General features: G+C 43.8%; 1 protein-coding gene across 3 annotated transcripts in view; it reads right to left on the bottom strand.

Moving 5' to 3' along the window:
• The window catches only part of LZTS2 (leucine zipper tumor suppressor 2), a 126,491-nt gene that overhangs the window by 29,894 nt on the left and 81,388 nt on the right, over positions 1-15,209 (bottom strand). The window contains exon 1 of one of the 3 annotated variants that reach the window (XM_066600934.1): positions 3,976-4,114. The exons of the other annotated variants lie outside the window; for them this stretch is intronic. The gene's annotated coding sequence lies outside the window, so the exon portion shown is untranslated. Of the gene's footprint in view, positions 1-3,975; positions 4,115-15,209 lie in introns of those variants that run through there. 3 annotated transcript variants of the gene reach the window in all.

The raw sequence follows: 15,209 nt of genomic DNA, 5'->3' as shown, positions 1-15,209 counted from the left end.
TAGAAACAGAGAGAGAGAGAGAGAGAGAGAGACAGAGAGAAACGAAGAGAGAGTGGGTGAGATCAGGAGCGTGCGACGTATAGAGACCCTGTACGACGCATAGAGAGAGGGATGTATAGAGAGCAATGCATAGAGAGCAAGCAATGTATAGAGCGAGCGAGGTATAGAGCGCGATGTATGGAGAGAGAGCGATGCATAGAGAGCAAGCGACGTATAGAGCGCGATGCATAGAGCAATATATATAGATATAGAGAGAGAGAGAGCAAATGTGCTATAGAGCAAGCGAGCAATATATATATATAGATATATAGAGAGCGATGTGTAGAGAGAGTGAGTGCGATATATAGAGAGCGCTAGCTATAAAGAGAAATATAGAGAGCGATATATACAGCGAACGAGCTACAGAGCGAGAAAGAGTGAGCAATGTATAAGGGGAGCGAGCGCGATGCATAGAAAGCTATGTATAAAGAACAAGCAATGTGTAAAAAGAGAGTGATGCATAGAGAGAGCTACAGAGAGAAAGAAAGCCATAATATATATAGAGAGAGAGCGAGAGAGAGACAGAGAAATATATATATATAGCGATGAATAAAGCAAGCTACAGAGAGAAAGAGCAATATATATATAGATATATATATATATATATAAAGAGAGAAAGATGTATAGAGCGAGCAAATGAGCTATAGAGCAAGCGAGTGCGATGTATAGAGAGCGCAAGCTATAGAGCGAAATATAAAGAGCGATTATATATATATATATATATATATATATATATATAGATATAGAGAGAGAGAGAGAGAGAGATGCATAGAGAGCAAGCAATGTATAAAGAGCGAGCGACAAATAGAGAGCGATGTATAGAGAGCAAGCGATGTGTAAAGAGAGAGCAATGTAAAGAGCGATATAGATATATAGAGAGCGATGTATAGCGAGCGCAAGCTACAAAGAGAGCAATATAGAGAGCGACATATATATATATATATATATTTATAGGGAGAGAGAGAGCACGCGATGTATAGAGAGAGCGCGATATATAGAGCGAACGAGCTACAGAGCGAGAAAGAGCGAGCTACAGAGAGAAAGAGAGCGATGTATAAAGAGAGCGCGCGATGTATAAAGAGAGCGCGCGATGTATAAAGAGAGCGCGCGATGTATAAAGAGAGCGCGCGATGTATAAAGAGAGCGCGCGATGTATAAAGAGAGCGCGCGCCATGTATAGAGAGCGCGCGCCATGTATAGAGAGCGCGCGCCATGTATAGAGAGCGCGCGCCATGTATAGAGAGCGCGCGCCATGTATAGAGAGCGCGCGCCATGTATAGAGAGCGCGCGCCATGTATAGAGAGCGCGCGCCATGTATAGAGAGCGCGCGCCATGTATAGAGAGCGCGCGCCATGTATAGAGAGCGCGCGCCATGTATAGAGAGCGCGAGCGATGTATAGAGAGCGCGAGCGATGTATAGAGAGCGCGAGCGATGTATAGAGAGCGCGAGCGATGCATAGAGAGAGCGAGCGATGCATAGAGAGAGCGAGCGATGCATAGAGAGAGCGAGCGATGCATAGAGAGAGCGAGCGATGCATAGAGAGCGAGCGATGCATAGAGAGAGCGAGCGATGCATAGAGAGAGCCAGAGATGCATAGAGCGAGCGATGTATAGAGAGAACCAGAGATGCATAGAGCGAGCGATGTATAGAGAGAGCGAGCGATGTATAGAGAGAGCGAGCGATGTATAGAGAGAGCGAGCGATGTATAGAGAGAGCGAGCGATGTATAGAGAGAGCGAGCGATGTATAGAGAGAGCGAGCGATGTATAGAGAGAGCGGCAAAGAGCGAGCGATGCATAGAGCGAGCGATGTATAGAGAGAACCAGAGATGCATAGAGCGAGCGATGTATAGAGAGAGCGAGCGATGTATAGAGAGAGCGAGCAATGTATAGAGAGAGCGGCAAAGAGCGAGCGATGCATAGAGCGAGCCAGAGATGCATAGAGCGAGGCAAAAAGAGCGACGAAGGGAGAGAGATACAGAGAGACATAGATGGATTGATAGAGCGTTATTATGTATTCACAGGACTGAGTGCTCATGCAGTCTTAAATCTGCAATTTTTGCCTGAAAAACGCATCATATCGCTACATACCATTTCCATGTACATTTTTCACTTATGTATTGTATGAAACTTCACACGGGGTGAATGCAGTATCGGGCCCTGAATCTCACCCCCATATTGTGTGTGCCATCATTGTGAAATCCCCACCGGATGCAAGGAGTTTTCATGGCAAAACAGCCGTGCATCACTTCAGGGATGAGGGCCGAGCATTGCAGAGTTTCTACCATTGTACAGAGTACAATGTATAGAGAGAGAGCGCAATGTATAGAGAGCACGATGTATAGAGAGAGCGCGATGTATAGAGAGCACGATGTATAGAGAGAGCGCGATGTATAGAGAGAGCGCGATGTATAGAGAGAGCGCGATGTATAGAGAGAGCGCGATGTATAGAGAGAGCGCGATGTATAGAGAGAGCGCGATGTATAGAGAGAGCGCGATGTATAGAGAGAGCGCGATGTATAGAGAGAGCGCGATGTATAGATGGGATGGGAAATCTTGCCTCACATTGCATGCACCTTGCACAGGGTGGGATGCTGTCAGCAGCCCCATTGAAAACAATGGGTGGTGCGATGCGAGAGCATGCAACAATTTAGAACATGCTGCGATTTGTTTTCCGCATCGCTCTGCCATGCAGGAAAACATCGCTCATGTGTATGACCCCATTCAAAACAATGAAGTTCATATTTGTGCGAAATGTATGCGCCTCGCAATGCACAAATCTCACACGTTTTTCTCGCCCATGTGAAGCAGGCCTCATAAAGATAGCACTTGCATAAAGCTCGCATATACATGTGAGTGCATGTTTTTTTTTACCTGCCATAGGAAATAATGGACGATTCTTAAACAAGAATTGCCCAACAATAGGACATGCTGCGACTTTTTTCTATCTTGGACTATAGGTCAGAGAGAAAAACCACGTATGTAAAAAAAAAAAAAAAAAAAAAAAAAAAAAAAAGCTTAAAATACATGCGTTCTTTTCACGTCCAAGTGCCATCTATATCGCACGGAACCCGCATTTGAAAACAACTTGTGTGAATACACTTTTATAGAGAGCAATAGAGAGAAAGTTACAGAACGATACTCAACAATCCTCTCTGCATGCAAACAGGCCTTGACCAAAGAGCTTACAATCTAGTTAGCAAATGTCTGTTCACAAGGCATCTTGCAGGTTTAATAACTCTATGATAAGGATACAAATAGCCCAATCTTTAGATACAAAGTTTCCATAGTGTATACAAAGATGTAGCAGAGCTCATGCACATAGCTGGAGGGAAGGACAAAAAGTCATCTTCCCTTGGCCGGTGGATTTAGATGTAGGGCTACAATCCTTCCTGCAAGTGAAGGAATACCTAGCAATGTGTCAACATAACATGAAATGTAACCATTACTTGCCAGCGGACTGTTACATTAATAAGACAGCAGATTGCCGTATTCGGCTCTGCTACATCTGTTCTATGATCCACAACTGGCTAAAGACACTTCTATTAGAGGACTAGTTGAATTAAGACATGGCATACAGAGTCCTATTCAATGATTTAGGTGACGCTGGTGATGGGCAAGATAATCTCCTCTCCTATAGGAAGGGCCGGACTGGAAACTGGAGCCACTTAAGGACTTTTTAATAAGTCATCTCCAAGTACATATGTTAACGAGTCACATTTTCCGAGCCCAGCTGACGGAATGAGACTTTCTTTGTCTCACACTTTTTCTTAAAAGCCGTTAAGTTTGTGCAAAAGTCTTCATGTCAAAGATTCCAACATAAACATCCGGAATATCTGTGTCTGGGGATGGAGGGGAATATGCAGCCTGCAGGACACTACCCCCATTCAGTGCCATCTGCTTGCCCTAAAATATGCATGCAATGTGCTCTTCTTACCTTTATTATCTTCCTCCATGGTCTTCAAGATTCTGGAAATTCTCGATTTCCCCCCCAATGAAAGTGGACTGTACAGCTTGCAGATCCTCCGCTTCCTTCCCTATTAGTGGACACACTTTCCAGATAGCGAAGTCTTTGGCTCAGGTTCTTGTTAAACTGATCAAGTTTGAAAATGCTGCTCTCCTCCCTCCCTGCTGGCTCACTCCCACCCCCATCCTCTTGTCAGGACTACCCCTCCTCCCAGGATTGACTGTATATCCAGCCCACTGCCTGGATCTGTCCCTTCAGTGGCCTCAGAGGAGAGAAAAAACAGACAGGCTACCAGGACTAGTCAGTGACCACCAACAGTCAGGCGACTGTTACCATAATACACAAACGCACCATTTGTATCATTCGGATGTGCAGAACGTCAGTTTTGCAGCCTAGTATCCACCAGCAGTATATGCACAGTTCTGCTTAGTTATAAATGGTTACCTGCTGTCAATTAATGTCCATTATAAGATTATAATCTACAGCCAGGACACTTTCGACTAAAGTTTTCATTAAAGTTGTTTCGCATTTGCTTTATTTTAAAAAGAATCTGTCACCACCTTTTCAGAGTCCTCTCTAAGGGCAACCCAATCATGCTGATTATAGTGATATGTCTGCTGTGTGTATCTATTGGCAGAAACTTGCATTTTATTAGTAGTAGCCAGACAGAGAGGACTACAGGAAGTAGTCCTCCATATTCATGAGCTGCAGCTAGCCCCACCCAGCCCACCTTCCAACTGACAGCTGTCTCTCAATGTGTAGTAATAAGCAGACAGCTGTCAATCAGTGGCTGGAGGGTGAATTGGGCGGGGCTAGCTGCAGCTCATGAATATGGAAGACTACTTCCTGTATTCCTCTGTGCCTGACAGCAACTAATAAAATGTAATTTTCTCCCAAACTACTGCAAAGATACATACAGTAGACATCAGTATAATCAGCGTGGCTATCACTACCTTGTGCTGCCCTCAGAGAGGGCTGTGAAAAGATGGTAACAGATTCTCTCTAAATATATTGCAGTTTACAATGTACAGAGCCACAGAAGAAGATATTCCTATAGAAATAATGATAATTCTCATTGCTTACATAGCACCAACATATTCCATGGTAATGTACAGATATTATCAGTACTCACATCCTCACAATGTAAAGTCCCTATTCCAGGCACACATTGGATCAATTTAAAAAGCCAATTTACCCAACAGTATATTTTTGGAGTTTTGGAGGAAACCCACAAAAACACATACAGAATATATACAAACCCCATGCAGAAGTCTAATGAAGAGTGAACCTAAGCAGTCAAACCCAGTTTTGGGTCGAACTTTGCTAAACGTTCTGTGCAAACCCAAACTGTGGAAGTTTCATCTCGGCCGAACCCACTAAAACTTCTCCTCCTCTATAAATGTGGTTAGCACTGTTGCCTTGCAGCACTGGGGTCCTAGCTTCAAATCTGACCAAGAACATCATCCACATGGAGTTTGTGTGCGTATCTGCAAACATTCAAACTCCATGCAGATGCTGTCCTTGGTCAGTTTTGAACATAGGACCCAAAGTCAACAGTGCTGACCACTGAATTTTATGCTCTTAGACCGTTTTATACACTAGTTTTAGGGGTTTTGATAAAGTTCTGGTTCGGTTTGAACTAATTTTTTGCCGAATTTCATAGAACCATTCATACCAAACTTTTCATAAGTTTGCTCAACACTACAGATATCCTTAGTTAGGTTCGAAGCTGGCACCTCAGTACTGCAAAGCAATAATGTCAGCATCCTACACAACATTAAAGGGTTTTTCCAAGTTTTTAAAGTACTTAGGTAGGAGCAGAGAACTGGATAAAAGAAAGACAAAAGCCATACTCAAAGTGTCCCAAGATCAGATGCCTCCAGATTCTGGTCCCCGGAAGCTCCTGCCGTAGCCATGTGCACAATCACTGTCTTCAGTAGTCACGTTGTTTTTAACAAATCACTTAAAGGGAATCAAATCTATCCAATAAAATCACCATCAGTGGCCATACTTACTGATATAAAAATACAAGGGCAGACACCACTTTATATCTGCATTTAGTCAAGCCAACCACTATATGGGTGAGGTAGCACAGGTTCATTAAAATGATGAATAATCACACACACTTACCATGTATTGGGGAAGGAGGGTGCCCAGTATTATACTTGTACATAGATATGGCATAAAAAAAGGGTGCCAATCCCACCGATACAAGTAGTGTACCATGCAGACTTACAGCCCATCAATGATGCTGCATATGATAAAACCTGGCAGAGGGGCTGCTCTATACCCTACCAGTACAGACACCCAGCATTTTCAGGTGAGACTGCTTACTGCAAGAATGATGCTAAATATGAGGTATTGGTTAATATTTTGATCAAAATACACAAGCTCGCAACCCACGTCAAGGGTCCTCATAATCTTATAAGTCCCTACATAAACATTACAAGCAAACCCCTGAAAGTGAATCAAATCTATTTTAAAAAAAAAAATCACTGCCTACAGCCATACCTACTGATATACTGAAAATGTATAATGAAATTAAAAAAAAACAACTATACTTAACCCTTAAATGTCCCAATGCGCAGGAGCTGTAGCCCCCGACGTTTTGACCCTGGAAGTTCCTGCAGTGATGACATGCACAATCACTGGCTTCATACCTCAATCCGGTCAAGAAAAACGTCACGGGTCGAGGTAAGGCAACACTAAATTCAGGATACGACACTGCAGATGGAGTCAACAAAGCGTAAAATATTTGAGAACCTTGTGAGCAATATCAATAACTCTTTGCTAACATTAATGCAGTCTCATGAAAATACAGATATAGAATATAATGCCCAGTTTCCCTTTAGGGGTTTAACATGCTTTCACATCCGAGGTTGTTTTCGATTTCCCCTTGAAAAAAAATCTCAGTACCAATATTTGAAGTTCTCGACGCTCCCCTAGTGGCAGGAATGACTCTCAGGAGCTTGTGCCGCACCTAATGTCCCCTATGGTATGTCCACATGGGGCAGAATTGCTGTAGACTTTCCACATGGATACTCCACAGCATTTACAGTAGTGGTAATGTGAATGAGATTATCAAAATCTCGTTCTCTCACACTGCAGAGAAAATTTGTGCGGAAATTAATATGTGAAGTGGAGTTTATATCCATAGTAGGTCAAAATACCTGCAGCGGATTTGGGGTGCAGAATCCACCTCTTCAAATGTGGAAGTGAATTCTGCACAAAATGGTGTGGATTTTGACTTGGAACTTGTTCTGTGGAGCCACTCTGCGGCAAAGTGCCCCGTGGGGACATACCCTTATACTTCAGTCTCTTCCCCCCAATGGAATTAGAGATCATTATAGCAGACTTGCTAGGTGAGTGCCTATCCCTATTAGTGGGCACTGGCCGAGCATGCACAATCAATGCTCAATTCACTTTCGATGGGACTGTCAAGATACCCCAGTGACACCCACTTGGGTATTTCCATCACTCCCATTGAAATGACACAGGAGTCCGGTTCTCAAGATCGGCAGGGGTCTCAGCGGTGAAACAACAACCAATCAGGAAATTAACAAGTTATCCAATATCCACAGGGTATTCTGGTAAAACCCCTTTTACACACGATCATTGAGGGGTCAGTAATTGACTGCAACGGTTACGTGAATGATGAAGGCGTGCGTGACCGCTACATTAGCTTCCCAGCAGGGAACTAGACCATGCCTCCAGAACATTTCGGGGAGAGTATACATTTTTCCTTTATTCTATTCAATTGCTAGAATATAGCATCACTTCCTGACCAGTGGAGAACACTCACCAATCCTACAGCTGTTCAGGAAGATCGGTGGCTCCCAGAGGTCATTGCTCTACTGTTCATGAAGCAATGAATATCCCATTGTTCAGCCATCACTTCTTTTTACCCTTTAACCCTTTCCAATCCACTGTCTGACATCTGAAGACATTATGATTGAAGCCTGTACAGCTTCAATGTCAGAAGACGTCTAGCAGGGTATTCTTACTGTATATTACTGGCCACTCTGTTGTCGGGGGCCTCTCCAGCATGTCGCATACTGCAGTACCAGCTTCAGCCAGCAGATGGTGCCATTGTAAAATGGCAGAAAGAGAAAGCCCCCTAGAACCCCTGAATTCAAAATTAGATTGCAAAGGGTTTCTTCATCTCATCAGCCAATAAGGATTAGTTGTGGGTACCGATTCAAATGAATGGGCAATCCTATAAGTTATGGTTGTACAAAGTCTGCAAGAGCGAGGGCCAGGAAAACTGGCACATAAGAATACACACTTAGGACTGAACTTATAGATTTATTTCAGTGTTCAAAATTTTATGTTGCCTTTTAGCTGCTTAACATTCTGCTTATATAATTGTAACTTTCCCGGAACGGTATTCTGAAGGTTGGTAGCGCCAAATAAATATTGATGACGATAATAAAATCTGTGGGAAGACGTCTGGTGAGTTGTACTCCGTAGCACTGGGACACTTCAGCACTTTGCATTACTAAGAGATTCATGAGTTCTTGTAAGTTGGAGATGGTTTGACATGCAATATCTCAGGCTGGGAGGCAGCTTTCTGCTGCTGAATTCCCCCTCCTCAAAATCCAATTTCTTTAAACGCTTCTTTACACGCAACAACTTTTGAAAACACCAGTGAATGATTGATAGTTTAAAAAGTCTTGGTGAGGATCTCAAGACCTTTCCATTAGGATCAACCACACATCCAGCAAGGAGAACTATGGAGGAGCGCCATTCTTACCTAGCAATGGCTCTTGTGAGCAAATTGGCCAATGTAAATAAACCTTACAAAGGACCTGTGACATCCTCTGACAAATGGAAGGGGCTCTGTACCTTTTGTCGACATGTTCTCACTGCTTTTTCAAGATTTTTTTAGCCCCCCCCCCCCATTTGCTCATAATAGCTCTTGTTCATTTTAAAGCCAGTGCCAATATCAGATTTAACATTTGATTCACAATGAGCAGTAGAGACCATTCGCTTGACAATGACCAGTATCCGAATCCAAAAATATGGGGAGCCATTGAGGGTGAATGGGGAAGTCCAAAACAAAAATAACAACAGGCAGAATGAGCAGGGATGGAGTTGTATGCAGAGTGTTCGGCTTTTCAGAGGACATAACAGGTTCTCTTTATCACTATCGCACAGCAATGCCTAGGGCCCACCAGTAAAATTCATTCTGGGGGCCCGCTGTATAGCTACATGTAAATATTACCTTATTCCCATTCACAAGTTATGCAGAAAGGTAGCCGCATTTGCGTGTGTCTCTCTCTCCACTGAAGTATATAAGAATGCAGCAAGCAAGAACTGATAGAATTCAATTTACACAATATGTACAGGGGGTGAAGGGCTTGAGGCCCAACCTGGCTCAAGGTCTACCGGGGGATTCACCGGTTCCATAGTGGGCCAGTCGGAGCCTACTCTTTATGCCCTGCCCCTTTCAAGAGCCCAGCCAGTCATGGAGAGGTCAATATGGAGAAGGGCTGCTGTTTCCCGGTCATATATCTACATGATTGCGTGGTAAACAACAGGGGTAATTTAAAACGAATGGTGCAAAAGTAAAGCTGGTTTATTCATGCATGAACTAACATACAGCAGCCAGAATGACATGGAAAGATAGAACTCTTCAAGTTTGTATTGCACCTTGCTAGAGATGAGCAAGCATACTCGCTAAGGACAATTACTCGATCGAGCATTGTCCTTAGCGAGTATCTGCCCGCTCGGAAGAAAAGGTTCGTCTGCCCGCATGGGTGAGAGGTGAGTTGCAGCAGTGAGCAGGGGGGAGCGGAGGGGAGAGAGAGATCTCCCCTCCGTTCCTCCCCGCTCTCCCCCGCCGCTCCCTGCCTGCCGCCGGCAGCCAAATCTATTCTTCCGAGCGGGCAGGTACTCGCTAAGGGCAATGCTCGCTCGGGTAATTGCCCTTAGCGAGTATGCTCGCTCATCTCTACACCTTACAGATGTTCGATGTGGGCGGCGTTGGGGACACCAGATGACCTCAAACACTGTATTTCTTTTGTAGTGGAATCGATAACATAGGATATGCCAGAATACGTTTGGGCAAAGCTAGACTACCAACTTGACATACCCTGTGTCACTATTATACATAGTACGTTAGGCTGAATGAAGACAATGTCCATCTAGTTCAGCCCGTTTCCACCCCTCCATGACACCCACATTAAAAAATCTGGAAGGTGCATTAAAAAAACGTGAAGAGTTCTCCTATCTTTTCGTGTCATTCTGGTTGTTGTATGTCAATGCATGAAGAAATCAGCTTTACTTTTGCGCCAGTCTTTTGGAATCACCCTGTACATACATAACTGCTACTTAAGTGGGTTAAATTGTTTCATATCGGAACGGATTCTTAATGCATTCACATACAGCACTCATGAATATTCCTTCGAAAATGGCCATCTTGACTAGATGTGACAGGTAGTCTTCAAGACAACAAAAGAAAGCCCTTGAAGTATTATTCTTGCTACTATACTGTATATTTATGGAAGATTCTTTCATATATGTTCTGAAACCTCGAAAATGCAGTGCTGAAAAGCTAAAAATGCTAAAAGAAGGTGCCAAATGTCTATTGTCTTCGGAGATACTGCTCCACTTTACTAAATTATCCTTAAAAACATAAATGCAGACTAAATGGCCATCATTACATATGGCTGTAATTACACATCATGCCAAGATCTGTTATTATCTAATCTTCACAGTGCGGTGGAGCTGTCACTTAACCACGTTGCAAAACATCCATTATTCATGTGGCCTAAAATACAGGAACGTATAACATATCCCTGAATGATCTCCATGCAAGCGAACAAATATCTCCTCCAGCTAGTCTCATTTTATTACTTTCAAGTGTCCGGAGAATCCTTTTTTTCCCTTCTCTTCAACTTGGAGTGGAAGTAAACAAGATACCATGGAAAATCTCCAGGCCGGCCATACAGCTAAAACCAATGTATACAGCCTGTATTTAGGGCCAGACATATCTAGGTCTGTGTGACATCTCACAGCGTCCGGGTTCCCCCAGGACAATTTATATGTAATGTGTCAGCTCAATACCAGTAAGCCATCTTCACACTACAGAGTTCTTCAATACTAATTTGTCACCAGTTTTTACACAATCAATTGCATCTGCTTTGCTGGCTCTACCTGCCCTCTGCTTTCTTTGCTGTTGGGCTACCCCAGGGCTCGGTCCTCGGCCCCCTCCTTTTCTCCATCTACACAGCCCCTATTTGATAGACCATCACTAGATTTGGCTTTCAGTGCCATCTCTATGCTGAGGACACCCAGCTATACACCTCTTCCTGTGACCTCACAGCAACATTCCTCCAGAACGCCATTGACTGTCTGTCCGCTGTGTTTAACACTATGTCCTCGTTCTAACTAAAACGGGACATCTCAAAAACTGACCTACTGGTGTTTCCGCCCTCTAATAACCGGCCTCATCCTGACATCTCCATCTCAGCTGCACCTCAAGAACATTGCAAGAATCCGCCCCTTTCCCACTGTGGACACACTAAAAACGCTCACTGTTGCCCTCATCCACTCCTGGCTGGATTACTGCAACTCACTGATGATCGGCCTCCCTGCACTAGACTCTACCCCCTCCAATCCATCCTGAATGCGACAGCCAGGCTCATATTCCTGTCCAGCCGCTACTCGGACGCCTTTGCCCTGTGCCGCTCACTGCACTGGCTGTCTATCAAATACAGAACTCAATTAAAACTCACTACCTTCATCTATAAAGCGCTCCACAGCACCGCGCCGCCTTACATTGCCTCCCTTATCTCAATCCATCACCCAGTCCAGTTTTTCCACTCCGCAAACGAAAATCAGGTTAAGTGCTCCTCTAATTCGAACCTCTCATTCCCGCCTCCAAGACTTCTCCAGAGCAGCACCGGTCCTCTGGAATGCGCTACCCCAAACTATCCCGAGAATCCTTGACACACTAAACTTCAGGCGTGCTCTAAAAACGCACCTCTTCAGGGAGGCATACCATATCTCCTAAACCAAACCCCTCTGTTCTCTGCCTGATAACACGCTCCCTGCTAGCCGCCACGTTTGCACATTTGCGCATACCGTGCACATCTTTAGTGAATCCGGCACTGAGCAGGGAGTTGGACCCGATGACCCTGGGGGTCCCTTCCAACTCTAACATTCTAGGATTCTATGAAAGCATTCCGTTCTCTTGAAACCTCACTGAAACTGATGGGGAAAAACAGAAATGTTTAATTCCATTTTAATTTTGTTTTCCTGTTCCAAAAATGAAACAGAGATGGAAAGCCCAAAGGCAGGTATCAATAGGCCTTTAAAGTAAAAAAAAGAAAAAGATTGCAACATGTACTCACGGAACAGAAACACCCATTAGAGTCTATGTCAACTTTAAAAAACAAAACAATGAGCATGTATCATACATGCATGTGCATTGTGTTTTTATATGCATTTTGCCAGGAGACAGTAAAAAAAAAAAAAAGTTACATCAATTGGTCTTTCAGGGTCTCCGTGCTGGTTTTTTTTTGCATAAAAATCTGGACGACGTACAAATGGTGCATGGATATGAAAAAAAAAAAGTACATATACAAAAAACTCATACAATATAAATATACACAAACAGTAAAACCGATCTGCCCTTTTTACGGACTGTTCACATGTAGTGGATTTGGTGCAGATTTTCCACAGCGGGAAATCAGCACCAAGTTCTGCGTCAAGATTTTGATACAGATCCACAGCAGATTTCACCCCTTTAGTTGTAAGGGTGAAACCTGCTGCGTGTCCGTACCAAAATCTGCAACGTCGATGGGAATTGGCTTAATTATGTGAATGGCAGCCTCTAGACTTTCCTAATGGCGGATGCCAAGTGAAAGATGGACTGGGCATAATGGATTACAGCAGCACCAATACTTTGTTCCTGCAGTAGATAAGCTGATGCCGGAAGGTCCTCTCTGTTGAGATTTCTGCTACTTCCAGTAAAATGGCCCCACCAACCATACACGTAGCTATCTTGCATGACAGCCCCATACACATGCATGCTCAGCCAGAGCAGCTTACCTCCCTGAGCACAAAAGGATCAGGTAGTTGAAATCCAACTTCCTGATCCTTATCTTCCCTGACATCTGCCATCCAGTGCCAGGAGGCCACCAATTTAAAGGATCAAAATTTAACATCAGAGTCCCTCTCATTTTCCATAAGTTGTTCTTCCACATGCACTACCACTGGAGGGGGACAAGGAGAGAAAAACAGAACACATGCTTCAAATTCTAGTTTATGGGAAAAATGTCAACATTTTTTTTTAAAAGTCTTAAAAACCTAAAAAATAAAAAAAAAAATAAAAAAAAATGAAACCCCCAGTTATTTCTATTGGCTGGCACCATTCAATCAATCTGAGCTGATGAAGCCTTCAGAATATCCCCATCGAGTGAGAAATTTGACAAAAATAGAGGAAAACTTGCAATCTAGAACTTTAGGAACAGAATTTATAGGGGTTTTCTGTCATCTTGAAACAATTAAAAGAAGTTTAAAATGGATCCGGTACTCCCTTGCACAAACATTCGGCTTCAATATCCGGACACTCAGAACCGTCCAATGCTGAATTTGTCCTTTATCTGGAATTTTGATAAAAAGCTCACTTGGCATTTAAAAGTTGTGTGGGCTGCAAGGCTTTAAGATCGCAATGCAGGGAGTAGAACAAAACAGGGAATAGCAATGAGAAGGAAAAGTTAATTAGTGAGAGAGAAGTTCATGGACAAGAAGGAGGAGATAAGGAAAATAGAAAATAACCGAAATTGCACACTACGACTATTACAAACAGAAACCGTGTGAAAGGTCTACAGTAAAGTCCAGATCCAAACAGTCCTGAAGAACCCCTTTAGCTATATAAATTCCATCCTAAATCAACTTAAGGAGTGGTCTGCAGAAAATGGGAGTTATGGTCTAATATTTTGCTTCCATTACCTGGAAGTTTCCATATGGAGATTTCATTTAACAAGTAGGAATTCTGCTTTCTGATTAAAGCCATTGATTTCAATGGAGGTGCACTTTTGTCTCTGACCCAGATGACTATGTCTTGCCCCACGGTATTATTGTATCTTGACGCCACCGCAAGCTAGGGGTTTGACAGGGGGAACGTCCCTGTCACACACCTAGCTCCCGATAGGGTCAGGAAGCAAAGGTCCTGGAAGGACCTAGGAGCTGGGGTGGCCACTTACAGCGTGGGGGAGCCAAAGCGGGAGAGATGTTGCTGGAGGACTGTGCTGGATGCCGGGTGAGCGACGGCATCGGGGACGGCATTCAATGCGCTCCTGCCTGCTTCGGCCACCGGGGGAGTGGCAGCGGGAGCACCCGATGCTGTAGGGGGGGCTGTCATGTCAGCGGTGAAGCACAGGAAAGTAGCCGTCCAGCTTTTTGTGTCACGGATGGAGGGTTAGGGTGAGGGATAGGTGTAACAGTTCGCCTTATATTAAAGCTGTAGGGCTAACTGACACGTAACCCTGACTCTAAACCCTCCATCCGTGACATAAATCATTACACTATGCTGGGTACAACGGAGGTGAAGGTCTCCATACATGTAAGCTGCTGCATGAGCTTAGTGGGCTCTGCAGCCAATCATGTGCTTGGGGCGTCACCCCCCTCTCAATCTGGGCTTCCTGGTGGCTTCAAGATACATTAATACCTTGCCCCACTGCACTGACAGCAGGCCTGCCGATCAGCCGATCACTAGGCGATAAACTATCCTGAAGATAGGTCATCTATAGAATTTGTCTGGAAGATCCTGTTAAAATAAGTTGACACAGAAATGTATCACAGACACGAATTAAACTTTGCGACACCTATAGGTCTAGTTTTGCAGTCAAGAACTGCAGTAAATCTACTGGGCGTAGGAAAACTAACCACATTGCTACATAACTAGATAGACAGAAATGAAAATGGTGGAACTGAACTTGTAATAACTTGATAATTTATTGGCATGGTTTATGCAAGTTTTTTTTTCTGGTTTCCTCCTTCTTTATACCACTGACTCCCATAGTTGGTCCAACAGATATGAAGTGAAGAACACAATTAGCTGTTCTGTTGTCCTTTTTCATTCCATCACCGTACTCCCTATTAGAACCAAGGAAATACAGAGAGCATTTATCTAAACCCAGTGAATGAGAAAACCCACAGTGCATCCCTGTAGCGGACACAAGTGTGCCTGCAAA

The sequence above is a fragment of the Eleutherodactylus coqui genome, chromosome 4 (genome assembly GCF_035609145.1).
Source record: "Eleutherodactylus coqui strain aEleCoq1 chromosome 4, aEleCoq1.hap1, whole genome shotgun sequence".
NCBI lineage: Eukaryota > Metazoa > Chordata > Amphibia > Anura > Eleutherodactylidae > Eleutherodactylus > Eleutherodactylus coqui.
The sequence above is the reverse complement of the archived record's forward strand: the minus strand, read 5'-3'. Positions and strand labels throughout refer to the sequence as shown.